At 45.6% G+C, this 25005-nt stretch overlaps 1 protein-coding gene across 1 annotated transcript in view; it reads right to left on the bottom strand.

Annotated features, from left to right (window-relative positions):
• Positions 1 to 709: 709 nt before the first annotated feature.
• Positions 710 to 25005, bottom strand: part of LOC144592991 (uncharacterized) — a 119600-nt gene continuing 95304 nt past the window's right edge. The window contains exon 5 of the mRNA XM_078398405.1: positions 710 to 1444. The gene's annotated coding sequence lies outside the window, so the exon portion shown is untranslated. The remainder of the gene's footprint in view (positions 1445 to 25005) is intronic.

The raw sequence follows: 25005 nt of genomic DNA, 5'->3' as shown, positions 1-25005 counted from the left end.
TTGACCGTTGAATGTTGGACTGAGAAATAAATGGGAGAGAACTCAGAGGAGAGGGACAGCTTCAATGTCAAACCCACACAATGAAAGAAAGAACGTTGGATGAGGAGAGTTGCAGAAAAAGTGATCACAAACTTAATGACTCTTCTTAGAAACTCCTCTTTAAAATATCTTGTAACAACATGCAGCTTCTAAAAATGAAAATTAAAACAACTTAAGTCAATCAAAAACAGAAAATGCTGGAAAAGCTCAGTAATCCAGCCGGTGGGAAGTGATCTGCTGGTCTATGCTGTGTAGAAAAATAACTGCAGATGTTGGTACAAATCGAAGGTATCACAAAATGCTGGAGTAACTCAGCGGGTCAGGCAGCATCTGTGGGAAGTGATCTGCTAGTCCATGCTGGAACTTTATCAGCACTCTGTATTGTCAGGTCTGAAGAAGGGTCTCAACCCGAAACGTCACCCATTCCTTCTCTCCAGAGATGCTGCCTGACCCGCTGAGTTACTGAGTTACTTGTGATATCTTGCTGGTCTATGCTGGGATCTTTATCAGCACTCTGTATCATCCTCTTTGCTCCATCTACTGATTGTATTTATGTATCGTATTATCTGACACGATTGGACAGTAGGCAAAACAAAGCTTTTCACTGTACTTAGGTACACCAAACCCTAAGCATTTCAAGCAATGAGATACAGGTACAATGAGATACAGGTGCAGTGAGATACAGGTACAGTGAGATACAGGTACAATGAGATACAAGTACAATGAGGTACAGGTACAGTGAGGTTTAGGTACAGTAAGATACAGGTACAGTGAGATACAGGTACAATGAGATACAAGTACAATGAGGTACAGGTACAGTGAGATACAGGTACAATGAGATACAAGTACAATGAGGTACAGGTACAATGAGATACAGGTACAATGAGATAAGGTACAGTGAGGTACAGGTACAGTGTGATACAGGTACAATGAGATACAGGTACAATGAGGTACAGGTACAGTGAGGTTTAGGTACAGTAAGATACAGGTATAATGAGATACAGGTACAGTGAGATACAGGTACAGTGAGGTACAGGTACAATGAGATACAGGTGCAATGGGGTACAGGTACAATGAATGAGATACAGGTACAATGAGGTACAGGTGCAGTGAGGTACAGGTACAATGAGATACAGGTACAATGAAGGAGGCACAGGTACAGTGAGATACAGGTAGAGTGAGATACAGGTACAATGAGATACAGGTAGAGTGAGATTCAGGTACAATTAAAATCTTGCCTGCAGCAGCATCATTGGTACATAGACAAACACACAAAAGAGCCCGAAGAAGGGTCTCTATCCGAAACGTCACCCATTCCTTCTCTCCAGAGATGCTGCCTGTACTGCTGAGTTACTCCAGCATTCTGCATCTATCTTCGATTTAAACCAGCATCTGCAGTTCTTTCCTACAAAAAAGAAATGATACATAAATAGCAAATGTAATGCCTTCATTCAAAAAGACAGGGAGACAGAAATCAGGAAACAATAAACTGGTGAGCTTCACATCTGACGGCTAACATTTTCAAAGTCGTTCCTACAGATAGGCACTTAATCAGGCAAAGTCAACATGGTTTTGTGAAAAGGAATCATGTTTGAACAATCTAATGGAGTTCTTCGAAAAAGCAACACATGGTGTGGATAAATATATACATAGATCTCCAGAAAGTATTTGATAAAGTGCAACATCAAAGGTTATTACACAACATAAAAGCTCATGTTCAGGAGCTCACGAGTCGGTGTGAATGAAAGAATGCCAGGTTTACAGAAAACTAACAGTAGACGTGGTGTAGGAATGTTGCAGATGCTGGTTTAGGCAGAAGTGGGTCTGTTTCTTGTGGGCAAATTATAAAAAGTGATGTTTCATCAGCAATCAGAATGGGGCATTTTTCACACTTTCACACTTCTTGTAATAAATTTGCATGAGGACCCTCAAGCTTGGTGGGTGAATTTTCTGAAGACAATGATTGGTGGGAACATGTATATTGGACAGCTGGAAAGAGACACTAGGTTAAAGGAGCAAGCAGAGACCCACAACAGTTATAAAGCAGGAAACAGTGCAATTGCCTCTTTTGGTAGGAATACGAAAATGGAAAGATATGATTTAAATGTTGATGGATTGCTGAGTTCTGAGATGGTGAGGGATCTGGGGGACACAATGTAAGATTTGCAGAAGAATGGACCACCAGTAACTTGAAAAAATAAAATAAAATTATATTTTAAATTATATTTTATTAGGAATACAAAAGCCAGAAGCTTATTTTTCAATTAAGTAAGGTATAGATGAGACCACATCTGGAGTATTGTGTACTGTATTGACATCCTTATGAAGGAAGGGTAAATAGACAATAGACAATAGGTGCAGGAGGAGGCCATTCATCCCTTCGAGCCAGCACCGCCATTCAATGCGATCATGGCTGATCACTCTCAATCAGTACCCCGTTCCTGCCTTCTCCCCATACCCCCTCACTCCGCTATCCTTAAGAGCTCTATCCAGCTCTGTCTTGAAAGCATCCAACGAACTGGCCTCCACTGCCTTCTGAGGCAGAGAATTCCACACCTTCACCACTCTCTGACTGAAAAAGTTCTTCCTCATCTCCGTTCTAAATGGCCTACCCCTTGGAACCAGTGGAATACATTGGAACCAGTTCCAAGAAGGTTCACTTTGATGAGCATCTGAAATGGCCTGTGGTCTCAGGAGGAAAGGGGGCAGGATATGCCTGTGTCCATTACCGTTTAGAAGAGTGAGAGGTGGCTGCAATGAAACATGCAAGAACTTGAAGGGCTTTAAAGCGTGAAGTGGAGGCAGAGATAAAGTAATTTCATGGGTTGAGCAAATTTGAAACTTTCTCAAAGGCAGTGGAAACAGAGTTTTTCAATATTTTTAAGATGGTACTGGATACATTTTAAATAAGAAAGGCACTGAGGCTTCTCAGGGATGATGGAAAGTCCGAGTTCGGATTGGCAATGCTCTTATTGAAAGGAGTGAGCTCAGGGGACTGGATAGCACTCCAGCTCCTAATTCATATCTTTGTATGTTCAATCATCTGCAATAGCATTGGGTTTCTTTAATCATTTCATGAAAACCACACAGAAGCTAGAGAGCACAGTGGATGGGTTAGGGTTAGGGTTAGGAAGAAGCTTGGTGCCCCTCACACTACTTAATCACACAGCCAAGGATCTTCTGCCACCGGTGGCCAAGTCTATAGATCCCTCATTGTCCTCACCAGCCACTTCACATCCCACAGAACTGGACTGGAAGGAAGCCATCCACAAGCCCAAGGGATTACCTCATAAAAGAATCCAAAAGCCAGCTGCACAAACGAACTCAAAACAGCCCAAACATTAAAGTATGTCTCAGACAAAATGTAGAAGCAAAGAAAATGTCTGAAAAAGGGTCCCGACCTGAAATGTCACCCATCCTTTTTCTCCAGAGATGCTGTCTGACCCACTGAGTTACTCCAGCACTTTGTGGCTAACTAAAGTGTAGCTCTCCTGGTTTGTGCAGTTCATTTCCAAAGTAAAGGCAATGAAGTTTCCCAATATGACCAGTGATTCTGAACAGTGGTGATTTGTTGACCAGATGAAAATCAGACAGGAATGCATCTAACAGGAAGAACAAAAACAGTGCAGAGCTGGGAGACTCCGGGAATGGGCCAAATAATTCCTTTGTATAACTCCAAAAAATTATAATGCTTTGCATTTACAAATTTGCTTTAACTCAGACCACAGCAACTTTGCAAACATTTCCAAGTATCTTGAGAAATTCAACCCTTGACTTTTTGGCAGGATTTTCATTTGATTGCTATGTTTATTTTATCATTAAACTACTGAACATGACAAGAACAATATTGCAACAGGTGACCCATACCCTTAACTTTTGGCATATAAAACATAGATCATGCAGCAGAAATGCATAAGAACAGGGCCTGTGGCCCATAATGTCTGTACTGGACATAATGCCAAGTTAAAAATAGAAACATAGTAACATAGAAAATAGGTGCAGAAGGAGGCCATTTGGTTCTTCGAGCCAGCACCGCCATTCATTGTGATCATGGCTGAACATCAACAATCAGTAACCCGTGCCTGCCTTCTCCCCATATCCCTTGATTCCGCTAGCCCCTAGAGCTCTATCTAACTCTCTTTTAAATTCATCCAGTGAATTGGCTTCGACTGCCTTCTATGGCAGAGAATTCCACAACTCTCTGGGTGAAAAAGTTTTTTCTCATCTCAGTTTTAAATGGCCTCCCCTTTATTCTTAGACTGTGGCCCCTGGTTCTGGACTCCCCCAACATTGGGAACATATGATGAGCGTTCGATGGCACTGGGCCTGTACTCACTGAAGTTTAGAAGGATGAGGCGGGGGACCCCAATGAAACTTACCGAATAGTGAAAGGCCTGGATACTGGATGTGGAGAGGATGCTTCCATAGACATAGACAGAGAAAATAGGTGCAGGAGGAGGCCATTTGGCCCTTTGAGCCAGCACCGCCATTCATTGTGATTATGGCTGATCATCCACAATCAGTAATCCTTGCCTGCCTTCTCCCCATATCCTTTAGTTCCACTAGCCCTAGAGCTCTATCTAACTCTCTTTTAAATTTATCCAGTGAATAGGCCTCCACTGCCTTCTGTGGCAGAGAATTCCACAAATTCACAACTCTGAGTGAAAAAGCTTCTTCTCACCTCAGTTTTAAATGGCCTCCCCTTTATTCTTAGACTGTGGCCCCTGGTTCTGGACTCCCCCAACATTGGGAACATTTTTCCTGTATCTACTGCCCAGTCCTTAATAACAAGGATGTCCTTCCTCAAACTGGGAGACCAAAACTGCACACAATACTCCAGATGTGGTCTCACCAGGGCCCTGTACAACTGCAGAAGGACGTCTTTACTCCTCTACTCAAATCCTCTCGTTATGAAGGCCAACATGCCATTAGCTTTCTTCACAGCCTGCTGTACCTACATGTTTACTTTCATTGTAGGAGAAAAAACTGCAGATGCTGGTTTAAATCGAAGGTAGACACAAAAGCTCTCCCTTTCTGAACGTTCAGCCCTCCGCTCATTCTGCAGAAACCCCGACTTAGTTATCAATCCCGCCGAAAAGGGAGGTGCCGTGGTAGTTTGGCGTGCTGACCCCTACCGGACTGAGGCCAGACGACAACTCTCAGACAGCTCCTCCTACTTATCCTTGGACCATGACCCCACAGACAAGCACCAGACCTTAATCTCCAACACCATTACTGATCTCATCTCGAAAGCCTCCAACCTTATCATTCCCCAGCCCCCCACGGCCCGATTTTACCTTCTCCCCAAAGTCCACAAACAGAACTGTCCTGGCAGACCCATTGTTTCGGCCTGATCATGTCCCACCAAATTAATTTCCACCTACCTTTACTCCATCCTATCCCCCCGTTCCAATCCTTCCCATCCGATGTCCAAGACACCTCACATGCTCTCCGTCTCAATAGACAATAGACAATAGACAATAGGTGCAGGAGGAGGCCATTCTGCCCTTCAAGCCAGCACCGCCATTCAATGTGATCATGGCTGATCATTTTCAATCAGTACCCCGTTCCTGCCTTCTCCCCATACCCCCTGACTCCGCTATCCTTAAGAGCTCTATCCAGCTCTCTCTTGAATGAGCTGGATAGTCTCCTCGATAACTTCCGTTTTCCAGCCCCCACTCACTCATCTTTACTATGGATGTCCAGTCACTCTACAGCTCCATCCCCCACCCAGAGGGTCTTGAAGCCCTCCGTTTCTTCCTCGACCGCAGAACCAGCCAATCTCCATCTACCAATACTCTCCACCGCCTAGCAGAGCTGGTCCTTACCCTCAACAACTTCTCCTTTGACTCCTCCCACTTCCTCCAAACCAGAGGCGTAGCTATGGGCACTCGCATGGGCCCCAGCTATGCCTGCCTCTTTGTCAGGTACATCGAACAATCCCGGTTCCAGGCGTACACCGGCCCCATCCCTGAACTCTACCTCCGCTACATCGACGACTGCATTGGTGCTACCTCTTGTACCCATGCAGAACTCACTGACTTCATACACTTCACTTCCAATTTCCATCCTGCTCTTAAATATACCTGGACCATCTCCGACATCTCCCTCCCGTTTCTGGACCTCACCATCTCCATCACAGGAGACAGACTAGTGACTGACATCTACTACAAACCCACTGACTCGCACAGCTATCTGGACTACACTTCTTCCCACCCTGTCTCCTGTAAAACTCTATCCCCTACTCCCAATTCCTCCGTCTACACCGCATCTGCGCCCGGGATGAGGTGTTCCATACTCGGGCATCGGAGATGTCCTCATTCTTTAGGAAACGGGGGTTCCCCTCTTCCATTATAGATGAGGCTCTCACTAAGGCCTCCTCAATATCCCGCAGCTCCCCTCTTGCTCCCCCTCTCCCCATTCATAACAAGGATAGAGTCCCCCTTGTCCTCACCTTCCACCCCATCAGCCATTGCATACAACAAATTATCCTCCAACATTTTCGCCACCTCCAACGGGATCGCACCACGGGCCACATCTTCCCATCTCCACCCCTTTCTAGACCGTTCCCTCCGTAACTCCCTGGTCCACTCGTCCCTTCCTACCCAAACCAACCCCTCCCCAGGTACTTTCCCCTGCAACCGCAGGAGATGCAACAGCTGTACCTTTACCTCCCCCCTCGATCCATCCAAGGACGCAAACAGTCATTCCAGGTGAGGCAGAGGTTCACCTGCATCTCCTGCAACCTCATCTATTGTATCCGCTGCTCCAGATGTCAGCTTCTCTACATCGGCGAGACCAAACGCAGGCTCGGTGATCGTTTCGCTGAACACCTCCGCTCAGTCCGTCTCAACCAACCTGATCTCCCGGTGGCTGAGCACTTCAACTCCCCCTCCCATTCCCAATCTGACCTTTCTGACCTGGGCCTCCTCCATTGCCATAGTGAGGCCCAGCGCAAATTGGAGGAACAGCACCTCATATTTCGCTTGGGCAGTTTACACCCCAGGTGTATGAACATTGACTTCTCCTACTTCAGGTAGTCCGTGCTTCCCCTCTCTATCCCCTCCCCCTTCCCAGTTCTCCTACTAGTCTTCCTGCCTCCGACTACATCCTATCCTTGTCCTGCCCCCTCCCCTGACATCAGTCTGAAGAAGGGTCTCGACCCGAAACGTCGCCCATTCCTTCTCTCCTGAGATGCTGCCTGACCTGCTGAGTTACTCCAGCATTTTGTGTCTATTCTGTTTACTTTCAGTGACAGATATACAAGGACACCCAGATCTTGTTGCACTTCCCTTTTTCCTAAACTCACACAATTGAGATAATAATCTGCCTCCTTGTTCTTGCCGCCAAAGTGGATAATCTCATATTTATCCACATTATACTGCATCTGCTGTACATCTGCCCACTCACACATTGGAAAATTATCATCAATGCGTCCACGATTTCCAGAGCCACCTCCTTGAGTACCCTGGGATACAGACCATCAGGCCCTGGGGATTTATCAGCCTTCAGTCCCATCAGTCTATCCAATACTATTTCTCACCTAATTCAAATTTATTTCAGTTCCTCTGCCTCCCTTGATCCTCCGTCCTCTGGTACATCTGAGAGATTGTCTGTGTCTTCCTTAGTGAAGACAAAACCAAAGTACCTGTTCAACTCTTCTACCATTTCCTTGTCCCCATTATAATTTCACCTGTTTCTGCCTTCAAGGGACCCATATTTGTCTTTACAAATCTTTTTCTCTTAACATACCTAAAGAAGCTTTTACTATCCTTCTTTATATTCTTGGCCAGCTTCCCCTCGTACTTAATTTTTCACCCCATATTGCCCTTTTTGTTACCTTCTGTTGTCCTTTGAAAGTTTCACAATCCTCTGGCTTCCCGCTACTCTTTGCTATGTGATACACCTTTTCTTTTAGTTTTATTCCACCCCTAACTTCCCTTATCAGCCACGGTTGCCTCGTACTCCCCTTAGAATCTTTCATCCTCTTTGGATTTCAACTCGAAGGTATTTATTCACAAAATGCTGGAGTAACTCAGCAGGTCAGGCAGCATCATTAGGGTTAGGGTTAGGGTTAGGGTTAGGACCCTTTTGCCTGTGCATGATCCATAACTTAGACAATAGACAATAGACAATAGGTGCAGGAGTAGGCCATTCAGCCCTTCGAGCCAGCACCGCCATTCAATGCGATCATGGCTGATCACTCTCAATCAGTACCCCGTTCCTGCCTTCTCCCCATACCCCCTCACTCCGCTATCCTTAAGAGCTCTATCCAGCTCTCTCTTGAAAGCATCCAACGAACTGGCCTCCACTGCCTTCTGAGGCAGAGAATTCCACACCTTCACCACTCTCTGACTGAAAAAGTTCTTCCTCATCTCCGTTCTAAATGGCCTACCCCTTATTCTTAAACTGTGGCCCCTTGTTCTGGACTCCCCCAACATTGGGAACATGTTTCCTGCCTCTAATATGTCCAATCCCCTAATTATCTTATATGTTTCAATAAGATCCCCCCTCATCCTTCTAAATTCCAGTGTATACAAGCCTAATTGCTCCAGCCTTTCAACATACGACAGTCCCGCCATTCCGGGAATTAACCTAGTGAACCTACGCTGCACGCCCTCAATAGCAAGAATATCCTTCCTCAAATTTGGAGACCAAAACTGCACACAGAACTCCAGGTGCGGTCTCACCAGGGCCCGGTACAACTGTAGAAGGACCTCTTTGCTCCTATACTCAACTCCTCTTGTTATGAAGGCCAACATTCCATTTGCTTTCTTCACTGCCTGCTGTGCCTGCATGCTTCCTTTCAGTGACTGATGCACTAGGACACCCAGATCTCGTTGAACATCCCCTCTTCCTAACTTGACACCATTCAGATAATAATCTGCCTTTCTATTCTTACTTCCAAAGTGAATAACCTCACACTTATCTACATTAAACTGCATCTGCCATGTATCCGCCCACTCACACAACCTGTCCAAGTCACCCTGCAGCCTTATTGCATCTTCCACACAATTCACACTACCCCCCAGCTTAGTATCATCTGCAAATTTGCTAATGGTACTTTTAATCCCTTCATCTAAGTCATTAATGTATATTGTAAATAGCTGGGGTCCCAGCACCGAACCTTGCGGTACCCCACTGGTCACTGCCTGCCATTCCGAAAGGGACCCATTTATCCCCACTCTTTGCTTTCTGTCTGTCAACCAATTTTCTATCCAAATCAGTACCCTACCCCCAATACCATGTGCTCTAATTTTGCCCACTAATCTCCTATGTGGGACCTTGTCGAAGGCTTTCTGAAAGTCGAGGTACACCACATCCATTGACTCTCCCCTGTCAATTTTCCTAGTTACATCCTCAAAAAATTCCAGTAGATTTGTCAAGCATGATTTCCCCTTCGTAAATCCATGCTGACTCGGAATGATCCTGTTACTGCTATCCAAATGCTCAGCAATTTCGTCTTTTATAATTGACTCCAGCATCTTCCCCACCACTGATGTCAGACTAACTGGTCTATAATTACCCATTTTCTCTCTCCCTCCAAGGAAGGATATTCTTGCTATGGAGGGCGTGCAGCCTAGGTTCACTAGGTTAATTCCCGGAATGGCGGGACTGTCGTATGTTGAAAGGCTGGAGCGATTGGGCTTGTATACACTGGAATTTAGAAGGATGATGGGGGATCTTATTGAAACATATAAGATAATTAGGGGATTGGACACATTAGAGGCAGGAAACATGTTCCCAATGTTGGGGGAGTCCAGAACAAGGGGCCACAGTTTAAGAATAAGGGGTAGGCCATTTAGAACGGAGATGAGGAAGAACTTTTTCAGTCAGAGAGTGGTGAAGGTGTGGAATTCTCTGCCTCAGAAGGCAGTGGAGGCCAGTTCGTTGGATGCTTTCAAGAGAGAGCTGGATAGAGCTCTTAAGGATAGCGGAGTGAGGGGGTATGGGGAGAAAGCAGGAACGGGGTACTGATTGAGAGTGATCAGCCATGATCGCATTGAATGGCGGTGCTGGCTCGAAGGGCTGAATGGCCTACTCCTGCACCTATTGTCTATTGTCTATTGTCCTTTCTTAAAAAGTGGGATAACATTTGCTATCCTCCAATCCACCGGAACTGATCTTGAATCTATAGAACATTGAAAAATGATCTCCAATGCTTCCACTATTTCTAGAGCCACCTCCTTAAGTACCCTGGGATGCAGACCATCAGGCCCTGGGGATTTATCAGCCTTCAGTCCCATCAGTCTACCCAAAACCATTTCCTGCCTAATGTGGATTTCCTTCAGTTCCTCCATCACCCTAGGTTCTCCGGCCCCTAGAACATTTGGGAGATTGTGTGTATCTTCCTCAGTAAAGACAGATCCAAAGTAATGGTTTAACTCATCTGCCATTTCTTTGTTCCCCATAATAAATTCCCCTGCTTCTGTCTTCAAGGGACCCACATTTGCCTTGACTATTTTTTTCCTCTTCACGTACCTAAAAAAACTTTTGCTATCCTCCTTTATATTATTGACTAGTTTACCCTCGTACCTCATCTTTTCTCCCCGTATTGCCTTTTTAGTTTACGTTTGTTGCACTTTAAAAGAGTCCCAATCCTCTGTCTTCCCACTTCTCTTTGCTATGTTATACTTCCTCTCCTTAATTTTTATGCTGTCCTTGACTTCCCTTGTCAGCCACAGGTGTCTCTTACTCCTCTTAGAGTCTTTCCGCCTCTTTGGGATAAATTGATCCTGCAACCTCTGCATTATTCCCAGGAATACCTGCCATTGCTGTTCTACCGTCTTCCCTGCTAGGGCCTCCTTCCAGTCAATTTTGGCCAGCTCCTGCCTCATGCCTCTGTAATCCCCTTTGCTATACTGTAATACCGACACTTCCGATTTTCCCTTCTGCCTTTCCATTTGCAGAGTAAAACTTATCATGTTGTCATCACTGCCTCCTAATGGCTCTTTTACCTCTAGTCCCCTTATCAGATCAGGATCATTACACAACACTAAATCCAGAATTGCCTTCTCCCTGGTAGGCTCCAGTACAAGCTGTTCTAAGAATCCATCTTGAAGGCATTCTACAAACTCTCTTTCCTGGGGTCCATTTCCAACCTGATTTTCCCAGTCTACCTGCATGTTGAAATCTCCCATAACCACCGTAGCATTACATTTTTGACACGCCAATTTTATCTCCTGATTCAACTTGCACCCTATGTCGAGGCTACTGTTTGGGGGCCTATAGATAACTCCCATTAGGGTCTTTTTACCCTTACAATTCCTCATTTCTATCCATACTGAGCTTCTATTCCCGGCACTTCCATGTGCATATCTAAAAGTCTCTTAAACGATACCAGCACATCGGGCTCCAACACCACCCCTGGCAATGTATTCCAGGCCCCCACGTCTCTCTATGTTAAAAAAACATGCCCTGCCCATCTCCTTTAAATGTTCCCACTTTCAGCTTCTAGCTCTGCCCTCTATAACCATATAACCATATAACAATTACAGCACGGAAACAGGCCCGTTCGGCCCTACCAGTCCACGCCGACCACTTTCTCTGACCTAGTCTCATCTACCTGCTCTCAGACCATAACCCTCCAATCCCCTCCTATCCATATACCTATCCAATGTACTCTTAAATAATAAAATCGAGCCTGCCTCCACCACTTCCACCGGAAGCTCATTCCACACAGAAAAGAAGTTACCCCTCATGTTACCCCTAAACTTTTGTCCCTTAATTCTGAAATTATGTCCCCTTGTTGGAATCTTCCCCACTCTAAAAGGGAAAAGTCTACCCACGTCAACTCTGTCCGTCCCTCTTAAAATTTTAAAAACCTCTATCAAGTCCCCCCTCAACCTTCTATGCTCCAAAGAATAAAGACCCAACCTGTTCAACCTCTCTCTGTAGCTTAAGTGCTGAAACCCAGGCAACATTCTAGTAAATCTCCTCTGTACCCTCTCCATTTTGTCGACATCCTTCCTATAATTTGGCGACTAGAACTGCACACCATACTCCAGATTCGGCCTCACCAATGCCCTGTACAATTTCAACATTACATCCCAACTTCTATATTCGATGCTCTGATTTATAAAGGCAAGCATACCAAACGCCTTCTTCACCACCCTATCCACATGAGATTCCACCTTCAGGGAACAATGCACAGTTATTCCCAGATCCCTCTGTTCCACTGCATTCCTCAATTCCCTACCATTTACCCTGTACGTCCTATTTTGATTTGTCCTACCAAAATGCAGCACCTCACACTTATCAGCATTAAACTCCATCTGCCATCTTTCAGCCCACCCTTCCAAAAGGACCAAGTTTCTCTGTAGACTTTGAAAATCTACTTCATTATTAACTACACCACCTATCTTAGTATCATCTGCATACTTACTAATCCAATTTGCCACACCATCATCCAGATCATTAACGTAAATGACAAACAACAGTGGACCCAACACAGATCCTTGGGGTACTCCACTAGACACTGGCCTCCAACCTGACATACAGTTGTCAACCATTACCCTCTGGTATCTCCCATTCAGCCATTGTTGAATCCATCTTGCAACCTCACTATTAATACCCAACTAGTTTTTGGACATTTCCACCATGGTAAAACGGTTCTGACTGTCTTCCCTGTCTATGCCTCGCAAACCTTTATTGACTTCTATCAAATCACCCCCAACCTCCGTTGTTCCTGAGAAAACATTCCAAGTTTAACCAACTTCTCCTTGGGCAAAAGACACTGTGCATTTACCCGATCTATTACCCTCATGATATTGTACATCTCTATAAGATCACACCCCATCCTCCTGTGCACCAAGGAACAGAGTCAATAGACAATAGACAATAGGTGCAGGAGTAGGCCATTCGGCCCTTCGAGCAAGCACCGCCATTGTGATCAATGTGATCATGGCTGATCATTCTCAATCAGTACCCCATTCCTGCTTTCTCCCCATACCCCCTGACTCCGCTATCCTTAAGAGCTCTATCTAGCTCTCTCTTGAATGTATTGAGAGAATTGGCCTCCACTGCCCTCTGAGGCAGAGAATTCCACAGATTCACAACTCTCTGACTAAAAAAGTTTTTCCTCAACTCTGTTCTAAATGGCCTACCCCTTATTCTTAAACTGTGGCCCCTGGTTCTGGACTCCCCCAACATTGGGAACATGTTTCCTGCCTCTAACGTTTCCAACCCCTTAATAACCTTATACGTTTTCGATAAGATCCCCTCTCATCCTTCTAAATTCCAGTGTATACAAACCTAGTCCTAGCCTTCTCAACCTCTCCATATAGCTCAGGCCCTTGAGCTCTGGCAACATCTTCCCTGTAAATCATCCCTGCACCCTTTCCAACTAGACAATTTACTTGCTATAACAAAACTGAACACAATACTCTATTTGTCCTCACCAATATCTTATACAACATGACCTCCCAACTTCTATACTCAATACTCTGACTGATGAAGGCCAGTGTACTAAAAGCCTTCTTGACCACCCTATCTACCTGTGATTCCACTTTGAAGGAATTATGTACTTGCACTCCTGGATCTCTCTGGTCCACAACACTCCCCAAGCCTTACCATCCACTGTGTAGGTCCTGCATCGTTGAGACTTCCCAAAATGCAACATCTCACACTTCCCTTTATTAAATTCCATCAACCATTCTTCAGCCCACCTGCCAACCAATCAAGATCCTGCTGTAAATTTTCACAACCATCTCCGCTATCTGCAATACCACCCACTTTAGTGTCATCTGCAAATTTGCTAATCATGCCTTATACGTTCTCATCCAAATCATTGATACAGACGACAAACACCAATGGGCCCAGCACCGAACCCTGAGTCACACCACTGGTCACTGGCCTCTTGTCCGTAAAACAATCTTCCACTATCACTCTCTGCTTTTTCCAATTAAGCCAATTTTCTATCCTATTCTATCTCCAAATCCTTTGCATCCTTCCTATAACAGGTTGACCAGGACTGCACACAATACTCCAATTCCTTCTCTCCAGAGATGCTGCCTGTCCCTCTGAGTTACTCCAGCATTTTGTGTCTACCTTCAATTTAAACCAGGTATTTATTCACAAAATGCTGGAGTAACTCAGCAGGTCAGGCAGCATCTCAGGAGTTTTGGGTCGAGACCCTTCTTCAGACTGATGTCAGGGGGGCGGCACAAAGGAAGGATATATGTGGAAACAGGAAGATAGAGGGAGATCTGGGAAAGGGGAGGGGAAGAGAGGGGCAGAGGAACTATCTAAAGTTGGAGAAGTCGATGTTCATACCACTGGGCTGCAAGCTGCCCAGGCGAAATATGAGGTGCTGTTCCTCCAATTTCCGGTGGGCCTCACTATGGCACTGGAGGAGGCCACTAATGGTCTTGCCACTAATGGTATACTCTAGGGGTGCCAACTTTCTAACTCCCAAATAAAGGACAAAAGGTGATGTCACCGCCTGTGCCCCACATGACCTCACGCAGCCAGCGGCTACGCGCTCCCACTCCATCAATGGCGGCTGTCCGGGTCGGGAGGTGGGTTGCTATGCAGCCTCCATTCGGCGAACACACTCGGCCCCACTCCCCGAATGCACTCCATTAGCCTACACTGTCCGGGCCTACAGCGGCCCCCGGGCCTACAGTGCCCTGGCCTACAGTGTCCGGGCCTAGAGTGTCCGGGCCTACAGCGCCCCCTGGGCCTAGTACTGGACAAGGGTGGTCCCGTACGGGACAAACCAATTTAGCCCAAAATACGGGATGTCCCGGCTAATACGGGACAGTTGACAACCCTAGTATACTCTCCCATAATATTCAACCTCCCAAAGTGCAACACCTCACACTTGTTCAGATTAACCTCCATCTGCCATTTCTCATCCCATTTCTGATCTATATCCCGCTATATCCTCTGACAGCCTTCCTCACTGTCTGCAACTCCTCCAATTTTGTGTCATCAGCAAACTACCTCACCAATACATCTACATTTACATTCAAATCAATCATGTATATCACAAACAGCAGTAGTTCCACGACAGAACCCCGCAGAATTCCTGCACAGACCTCAGAAAATGCCACCACAACCCTCTGCCTTCTGTGATGAAGCCAGTTCTGAATCCATACCACAAGTCACTGTAAATCCCATGCATCTAAATCCTCATGCCAATACAACGATTTGTGCTGCAACTTACAGATGCAGGAAAATATAGGTATCATCTGTCCACAGCATCAAGCAAGAGAAATTCTCCCATGTTTTCACAAAGAAATTGGATTCGATAAAGAAAAATATTGTGTCAGTGCAGAGTTGTTCCTGTTGTTGCATTCGGTTTGGGTTTGATCATCCTGCCATTGGCATGTTTATGACCAGAGAACAAAGTAGCATCTTGGGTGATTCGATGAAACTTTTACTGTGACATGTACCTGTACAGTCAAATTCTTTGTATTTGCAGACAATCTGCTAAAATCATGCAGCAGACTTCGCCTGCGCCGAACACAAAGAGTCACCTCGTTTATCTGCTGCCGATTAAGTTAAAAAATTCTTGGTACCATCTTATCTTCTCGCAGCGATGACGCAGGCCTGCCGCCACACATGGCCATGGGCAGCCACTGGGTCCCTCTTTCTTCTCAGTGATGCAGCCTGTTGGGTCCCTCGAAGTTCTCGGTGGCCCCCGCCGGGTCCCTCTTAGTTCATGGCGGCCCCTGCTGGGACCCTCTTAGTACATGGGGCCCCTGCTGGGACCCTCTTAGTTCATGGGGCCCCTGCTGGGACCCTCAGTACATGGGGCCCCTGCTGGGACCCTCTTAGTACATGGGGCCCCTGCTGGGACCCTCTTAGTACATAGGGCCCCTGCTGGGACCCTCTTAGTACATGGGGCCCCTGCTGGGACCCTCTTAGTTCATGGGGCCCCTGCTGGGACCCTCTTAGTTCTTGGCGGCCCCTGCCGGGTCCTCGGTTCATAGCGGCCCCTACTGGGTCCCTCTTAGTACATGGGGCCCTGCCGGGATCCTCTTAGTACATGGGGCCCTGCCGGGATCCTCTTAGTTCTTGGCGGCCCCTACTGAGCCCCTCTTAGTACATGGGGCCCTTGCTGGGTCCCTCTTAGTTCTTGGCGGCCCCTGCTGGGACCCTCTATGTTTTCGGTGGCCCTTGCCACATTGCTCTTGACCCGTCGGGTCGTTCGGCTCCACCACACATCCGCGAGCCATCTTCATCTACAAACAGAATGCCTCCTAAATGAGGCATCTAACATTGTCTCAGTTTGATGTGGAAAGTCACCTCCAGTATCTCAGCAATCTCATGAATGTGAGACGATCAGACTCGAACAAGGGTTAATGAGGATTAGTTGTCTACAGCACAAAGATTTGCCTGCGTTGTGCTGAGTGAGCAGGTTGAAGCGGTGAGCTTTTTGCTGTCAGTGTTGTTTACGAGGGAACATACTGGAAGTGACAATGGTCAGCCTACTTGTTAAAAAATAACCAAACACAATAATGCATCTGACAAAAAAACAGAATGGAGAGAAATTTGACTGAGAGCCAAAGGTACTTTTGCTAATCATTGAAAGCAAGTAATATAATGGTTTACAATTCAATAGGTTCAGTTTGATTATGTTAACATTTTCCTTGTTCACACCGAAAAGCATGGACTACTTTTATTGCACAGTTCTTTTTTAACTGATTGCCCATGGCCAAATGTTTAATCTTAAAGAATCTGTCTAAATCTTGGTTCATCAATAGTGATGTTGTGGCACGCTGGCACGAAAGTTAAACTGCAGTAAAGTAGACTAAACGTGGGCAGGGAATACGCGTGTCAGAGGATGTGACCAACCGATGTTTATGTCTTCCTGACCAGATCTGCAAGGTCCATCAACTGGAGTATTCCAGCTCTACCTTGTCATAGCTCCACCGTATTTGCACAACAATTTCCCAGACACTTCCCAGGACACCAGCATCTCTTGTGGAGTATGATTCTACAAGCCCCATGGATTTAAAGAAATGTTTCATTATTGTAATTTCTGTAAAAGAGTGAACACACCTATTGTCAACTCACAAAATATTGGACAATATTTGTTTAAAATAAAATCTTATGATGTTGCAGATTATAAAGTGGTCGCCCTCCAGAGAAGAGGTTACTCTGCAATTGATTATTAGTAAATAGACAGTTTTAATAGTGAGATGAAACAGCTTTTTTCCCACGAGTGATAGTTCCACTCAATAACCAAAGTCTGGAGTCTCTTTTTTGCTCTGGTTTATTTTCACCCACATGTTTAGACCGTAATGTTGTATTTTTATCGTATCCTTATTGTTTTGATGTGTTTATGCTTTATTCTTATTTGTTAACTGTATGTTTGTGAATGGCACATTTGGCACATTCCTTGTATGTGCACATACTTGGCCAATCAACTTATTCATTCATTCATTCATTCATTCATTCATTCATTCATTCAAATGATTGCTTTGCGAATTATGATCATAGAATGGTAGAAGCTTGTATTTTATTTGAGAGTGCAAAATTGGACTATAAACTGTCTTTAACTTAAAGTGAATAGCAATGGAATAGAGTTGGCTAATTAGCACTGGGCCATTAGATTATCAGGATAAACAGTGGGCAAATCGAGGGAACATTTAACAGTGAGCAAGTCGAGGGAACATTTAACAGTGGGCAAGTCGAGGGAACATTTAACAGTGGGCAAGTCGAGGGAACATTTAACAGTGAGCAAGTCAAGGGAACATTTAAGGAGATTATTGCTAGCACTCAGCAAAAAGAGAGACATTTTCAATTTAGCTTCAACTGTGCTGCAGAAGGTTTTTTGGTCCTTTGGTGAAGGCACTTCTGACTGGGATCAGGCATTGAACGTTAAAGAATTCAACATGATAACAGCGTGTGTATTGTGTGATTTTATAGAAGTTCATTTACTTCACGTGATTAAGTCCTGGCTCATTATCTGGAGAAATCTTTGAATCCCACCACAATAGCCAGGGAAGTTAAGCTGAGTTAATGAATGAATTAAACAAAATGGTGTCAAAAATGATGGTTAAAAAAGCACTGCATTGCCATAAAAGTTTGTTCATTAATGTTTTGAACTGAAGGATATGGTCTGTCCTCATCTGTTCCAGCCCACATCCCTCTCCACAAATGCCGCAAACTGGTTGATTTACATTGACTTAGTTCAAATTGACAATGCTGCTTGACTAACAACACACCTCCTGTGTATTCATTACAAAGGGAGAACACGTAAATAGACAGACAATCCCACACCTGGATTTAGGCACGTCATTCCACCACTGAGCTGCATAAATCCCCCCCCCCAGAGTCCATGAACGGATATTTGTTCCACCGTGCATTACTGGACTTTGATCAGAATGTGGCCAAACCAGCTCACAAGGCCATGGAACCAGTGGTGGAAGGGTGGGGGGGAGATGTGAGCAAAGCCGACAGACATTGCGCTATGATCATGCTTTATTGACTGAAACCTTTAATAATTAACTCTCCCTAATCATTGTAGATATTTTACAATCTCGCCAAGGATAGCAGCTGATATTGACACAAAGTGCTGGAGTATCTGGGCGGCTCATTCAGCATTTCTGCAGGACATGGTTCGCTTCCTCCGCCCCCACCTTATACTATTGGCCCCAAACAAATGATTCTCCACCAACTAGTTCAGTTGTGAACTAGTCTCCTGGGACAATGGGTCGAGGGTCCAAGGATTCATTCCCATCTGATACCATTTTCATGCCTGGTGGTCAACTCTCTCACTCTCTCACTCCCCTTTCACTCTCTCACTCTCCCCTTTCACTCTCTCACTCTCTCAATCCCCTTTCACTCTCTCACTCTCTCACTCCCCTTTCACTCTCTCACTCTCCCCTTTCACTCTCTCACTCTCTCACTCCCCTTTCACTCTCTCACTATCTCACTCCCCTTCACTCTCTCACACTCTCTCTTTCACTCCCCTTTCTCTCTCTCACCTCTTTCTCCCTCTCACTCCCCTTTCTCTCTCTCACTCCCCTTTGTCTCTATCACTCTCTCACTACCTCACTCCCCTTTCACTCTCTCACTCTCTCACTCTCCCCTTTCTCTCTCTCACTCCCCTTTCCCTCTCCTTTCACTCCCCTTTCTCTCTCTCACTGCCTTTCACTCCCCTTTCCCTCTCCTTTCACTCCCCTTTCTCTCTCTCACTCCCCTTTATAGACAATAGACAATAGGTGCAGGGGTAGGCCATTTGGCCCTTCAAGCCAGCACCGCCATTCAATGTGATCATGGCTGATCATTCGTAATCAGTACCACCCCGTTCCTGCCTTCTCCCCATACCCACTGACTCCGCTATCCTTAAGAGCTCTATCTAGCTCTCTCTTGAATGCATTCAGAGAATTGGCCTTCACTGCCTTCTGAGGCAGAGAATTCCACAGATTCACCACTCTCTGACTGAAAAAGTTTTTCATCATCTCTGTTCTAAATGGCCTACCCCTTATTCTTAAACTGTGGCTCCTGGTTCTGGACTCCCCCAACATTGCGAACATGTTTCCTCTTTGCTCCTATACTCAACTCCTCTTGTTATGAAGACCAACATTCCATTGGCTTTCTTCACGGCCTGCTGTACCTGCATGCTTCCTTTCAGTGACTGATGCACTAGGACACCCAGATCTCATTGTACGTTCCCTTTTCCTAACTTGACACCACTCAGATAATAATCTGCCTTCCTATTCTTACCACCAAAGTGGATAGCCTCACACTTATCCACATTAAACTACATCTGCCATGCATCCGCCCACTCACACAACCTGTCCAAGTCACCCTGCAACCTCACAGCATCCTCCTCACAGTTCACACTGCCACCCAGCTTTGTATCATCTGTAAATTTGCTAATGGTACTTTTAATCCCTTCATCCAAGTCATTGATGTATATTGTAAATAGCTGCGGTCCCAGCACCGAGCCTTGTGGTACCCCACTAGTCACTGCCTGCCATTCTGAAAGGGACCCATTTATCCCCACTCTTTTCTTTCTGTCTGTCAACCAATTTTCTATCCATGTCAGTACCCTACCTCCAATACAATGTGCTCTAATTTTGCCCACCAATCTCCTATGTGGGACCTTGTCGAAGGCTTTCTGAAAGTCGAGGTACACCACATCCACTGACTCTCCCCTGTCAATTTTCCTAGTTAAATCCTCAAAAAATTCCAGTAGATTAGTCAAACATGATTTCCCCTTCGTAAATCCATGCTGACTCGGAACGATCCTGTTACTGCTATCCAAATGCTCCGCAATTTCGTCTTTTATAATTGACTCTAGCATCCTCACCACCACTGATGTCAGACTAACTGGTCTATAATTTCCTGTTTTCTCTCTCCCTCCTTTCTTAAAAAGTGGGAATAACATTAGCTACCCTCCAATCCACAGGAACTGACCCTGAATCTATAGAACATTGGAAAACGATCACCAATGCGTCCACGAGTTCTAGAGCCACCTCTTTAAATACCCTGGGATGCAGATCATCAGGCCCTGGGGATTTATCAGCCTTCAGTCCCATCAGTCTACCCAAAACCTTTTCCTGCCTAATGTGGATTTCCTCCAGTTCCTCTGTCACCCTAGGATCTCTGGCCCCTAGAACATCTGGGAGATTGTTTGTATCTTCCTTAGTGAAGACAGATCCAAAGTACCGGTTCAACTCGTCTGTCATCTCCTTGTTTCCCATAATAAATTCCCCTGCTTCTGTCTTCAAGGGATCCACATTTGCCTTGAATATTTTTTTCCTCTTCACATACCTAAAAAAGCTTTTACTATCCTCCATTATATTATTGGCTAGTTTACCCTCGCACCTCATCTTTTCTCCCCGTTTTGCCTTTTTAGTTATCTTCTGTTGCTCTTTAAAAGAGTCCCAATCCTCTGGCTTCCCACTCTTCTTTGTTATGTTATACTTCTTCTCTCTCTTTCTCTCTCACTCTCTCACTCTCACTCCCCTTTCTCTCTCTCACTCCCCTTTCACTCCCCTTTCACTCCCCTTTCTCTCTCTCACTCCCCTTTCACTCCCCTTTCACTCTCTCACTCCCCTTTCACTCCCCTTTCTCTCTCTCACTCCCCTTTCACTCCCCTTTCACTCTCTCACTCCCCTTTCACTCTCCTTTCTCTCCCCTTTCTCTCTCTCACGCCCCTTTCTCTCTCTCACTCCCCTTTCACTCCCCTTTCACTCTCTCACTCCCCTTTCACTCTCCTTTCACTCCCCTTTCTCTCACTCTCACTTCCCTTTCTCTCTCTCACTCTCTCACTCCCCTTTCACTCCCCTTTCACTCTCTCACTCCCCTTTCACTCCCCTTTCACTCCCCTTTCACTCTCCTTTCACTCCCCTTTCTCTCTCTCTCCCCTTTCACTCCCCTTTCACTCCCCTTTCACTCCCCTTTCACTCCCCTTTCACTCCCCTTTCACTCCCCTTTCACTCTCCTTTCACTCCCCTTTCTCTCTCTCTCCCCTTTCACTCCCCTTTCACTCCCCTTTCTCTCTCTCTCCCCTTTCACTCCCCTTTCACTCCCCTTTCACTCCTGCAGCTGTCATAATGCAAAGCAACATAACCATCCAACTGGATTATGGTTCTCATAGTGCAGTGCACTTGCCATCTCCCTCTGGCTCTCTGCGCCTGACCCATGGCCCGATAACTCAGCAGTAACTTGTGTCTCCATGACATTTGAGTACTTTGGGCAGCCTCTGACCGTCCAGCAACCAGTTGCCGTACATGAAAGAAAGTGACACCTACCCACCCTCACTCGTTACATAAGAAATAGGAGCAGCTAAGGTGATTTGGCCTTCACATGTTGCTAAGTCTGAAGAAGGGTCTCGACCCGAAACGTCACCCATTCCTTTTCTCCGGAGATGCTGCCTGACCTGCTGAGTTACTCCAGCATTTTGTGAATAAATGGCCTTCACATGTGATCACTGTCACAATCACTGTGATCACAATTGTTCTTCAACCTCAACAACATTTTCTACATAATTCCCTTCACATCCAGACCTCTGTCAATCTGATTCAGTGATTGAGCCTCCTTGTTTTTGTTCAATACTGAATTCAGGTCCTGTCAGTTTATCACTCACACTATGAATGCTGCTGGCCTCCTATGTGGAACCTGTCAAACGGGTTCTGAAAATCCATAAACCACAAGCATTAGTTCCCCCTTATCAATTCTACTGGTCAGACCATCAAAATCCTCTGTTGTTCTACTCAAACCTGGTTCATTCACCAGTCTTTGACACTGAGACTAAAGGCATGGCCCTCAAACTAAAGGCATGGCCCTCAACAGCATTGATGTACAGAGGGATCTTAGAGTCTAAGTCCATAGCTCTCTGAAAGTGTCGAGTGGAAAAGAAGGCTTACGTTTTGCTTGCCTTTACAGGTCAGGGTATTGGAGTCAGGAGTCAGGATGTCATGATGCAGCTTTTTAGGAGTCTGGTTACCTGAATGGTGGCCAATTAGGAAAAGGGGAGATGCAACGTGACCTGGGTGTCATGGTGCACCAGTCATTGAAAGCAAGCGTGCAGGTGCAGCAGGCAGTGAAGAAAGCGAATGGTATGTTGGCATTCATAGCAAGAGGATTTGAGTTTAGGAGCAGGGAGGTTCTGCTGCAGTTGTACAGGGCCTTGGTGAGACCGCACCTGGAGTATTGTGTACAGTTTTGGTCTCCTAATCTGAGGAAAGACATTCTGGCCTTGGAGGGAGTACAGAGAAGGTTCACCAGATTGATCCCTGGGATGGCAGGACTTTCATATGAAGAAAGACTGGATAGACGAGGCTTATACTCGCTGGAATTTAGAAGACTGAGGGAGGATCTTATTGAAACGTATAAAATTCTTAAGGGGTTGGAGAGGCTAGATGCGGGAAGATTGTTCCCGATGTTGGGGAAATCCAGAACCAGGGGTCACAGCTTAAGGATAAGGGGGAAGTCTTTTAGGACCGAGATGAGAAAACATTTCTTCACACAGAGAGTGGTGAGTCTGTGGAATTCTCTGCCACAGAAGGTGGTTGAGGCCAGTTCATTGGCTATATTTAAGAGGGAGTTAGATGTGGCCCTTGACGCTAAAGGGATCAGGGGGTATGGAGAGAAGGCAGGTACAGGCTACTGAGCTGGATGATCAGCCATGATCATATTGAATGGTGGTGCAGGCTCGAAGGGCCGAATGGCCTACTCCTGCACCTATTTTCTATGTTTCTATGTTTCTATGGTTAGACCGCATTTGGAATTCATGCAGTTCTGGTTGCCCTAATGCAGTGTATGTAGTGGGTTTAGAAAGGGTGCAGAGGAGGTGTACCAGAAGCATGTCTGGATTAGAGGGATTAGCAGGGAGAGGTTGAGCACATTGGATCGTTTTCTCTGGAACGCCAGAGGCTGCCAGAGATCTAAAAGAAGTATGTAAAATTATGAGTGTTAAAGATAGCGTATACAGTCAAAACCTTTTTCTCAAGATGGAAAAATCAACTCGTAGAGAGCATAGGTTGAAGGTGAGAAGGGCAACATTTATGTTCCATGTATTTTCTATGTTCAAATGGGGTGACCAGAACAGCAGGCAATTCTCCAAATGCGTACTAATGAAGTTCTATAAAGCTGCAACATAACTTCCTGAGACTTCTGCTCAATATATTTATCCAGGCGGCAGATGTTACTGAGGGACCCAAGATCAACAATCTTGGCTGCAGAACATCTGGGCTGGAGTTCCTCAGGGCAGTGTCTTGGTCTCAGCTTCCAACAGACAGAAGTAGAGGGGTTTGCTGATTGACGTGATCATTCCATTTACAAATCCTCACATCATTAAAATGTTCTTGACATGATGTAGAACTTGGCTGATATTTTTGGCCAGACGTGAGCCTGAAGAAGGGTCTCAGCCCGAAACATCAGCCATTCCTTCTATCCAGAGATGCTGCCAGTCCCGCTGAGTTACTCCAGCATTTTGTGTCTATCTTCGGTTTGATCCAGCATCGGCAGTTCTTTCTTACACTATTCAATTGCAGTACTGTTCTATACTCCAGATCACAGATGTGCTAAATAAGTGTTAGGTAATGTTAAAATAAAAGTTATTCATCTCACTTTGACATGTGTTATTCACCAACTTAACATTATGGAGACCAGCATCGACCAAAAGGTTAACTGGCCTAATTTTTTTAACAAACTGCACATGTTTAAGACTGATTATCTTAAAAAGAAATAAATTAATCCGTTCCAGCATCTACATGGTACAGTCTGAAGAAGGGTCTCGACCCAAAACATCATCCATTCCTTCTCTCCTTGATGCTACCTGACCTGCTGAGTTACTCCAGCATTTTGTGATACCTACATAGTACAAATAGTGAGTGTGTTAGAATATTCTCCATTTGCATTTCCATCAACACTCTAGAACCCTGCACCTCCCAGCACACCAACACACCAACACACCAACACACCAACACACCAACACACCAGCACACCAGCACACCAACACACCAGCACACCAGCACACCAGCACACCAACACACCAGCACACCAGCACACCAGCACACCAGCACACCAGCACACCAACACACCAGCACACCAGCACACCAGCACACCAGCACACCAGCACACCAACACACCAGCACACCAGCACACCAGCACACCAACACACCAGCACACCAGCACACCAGCACACCAACACACCAGCACACCAGACCCGATGTTGTTTCGTTAAGTACTGGACTTCATTCAGCACCACCCCTTCTGCCCACCTGCCTGTGTTTTTGATAGGACGTGTATCTGTGGATAACCAGCTCCCAGCTCTGATCCTCATTCAACCACAATATCAGAGACATCCAACCCATCCCACACTCTCCCTGCAGTTCAAGTGGCAATTTGAAATTAGGTTGAAATTAGTTGTGAATTTGTGGAGTTCTCTGCCTCAGAAGGCAGTGAAGGCCGATTCACTAGATGCATTCAAAAGAGAGTTGGATAGAGCTCTTAGTGCTAGCAGAATCAAGGGGTATGAGGAGAAGGCAGGAACGG

This window comes from Rhinoraja longicauda, chromosome 4 (genome assembly GCF_053455715.1).
Source record: "Rhinoraja longicauda isolate Sanriku21f chromosome 4, sRhiLon1.1, whole genome shotgun sequence".
Taxonomy (NCBI): Eukaryota; Metazoa; Chordata; class Chondrichthyes; order Rajiformes; family Arhynchobatidae; genus Rhinoraja; species Rhinoraja longicauda.
The sequence above is the reverse complement of the archived record's forward strand: the minus strand, read 5'-3'. Positions and strand labels throughout refer to the sequence as shown.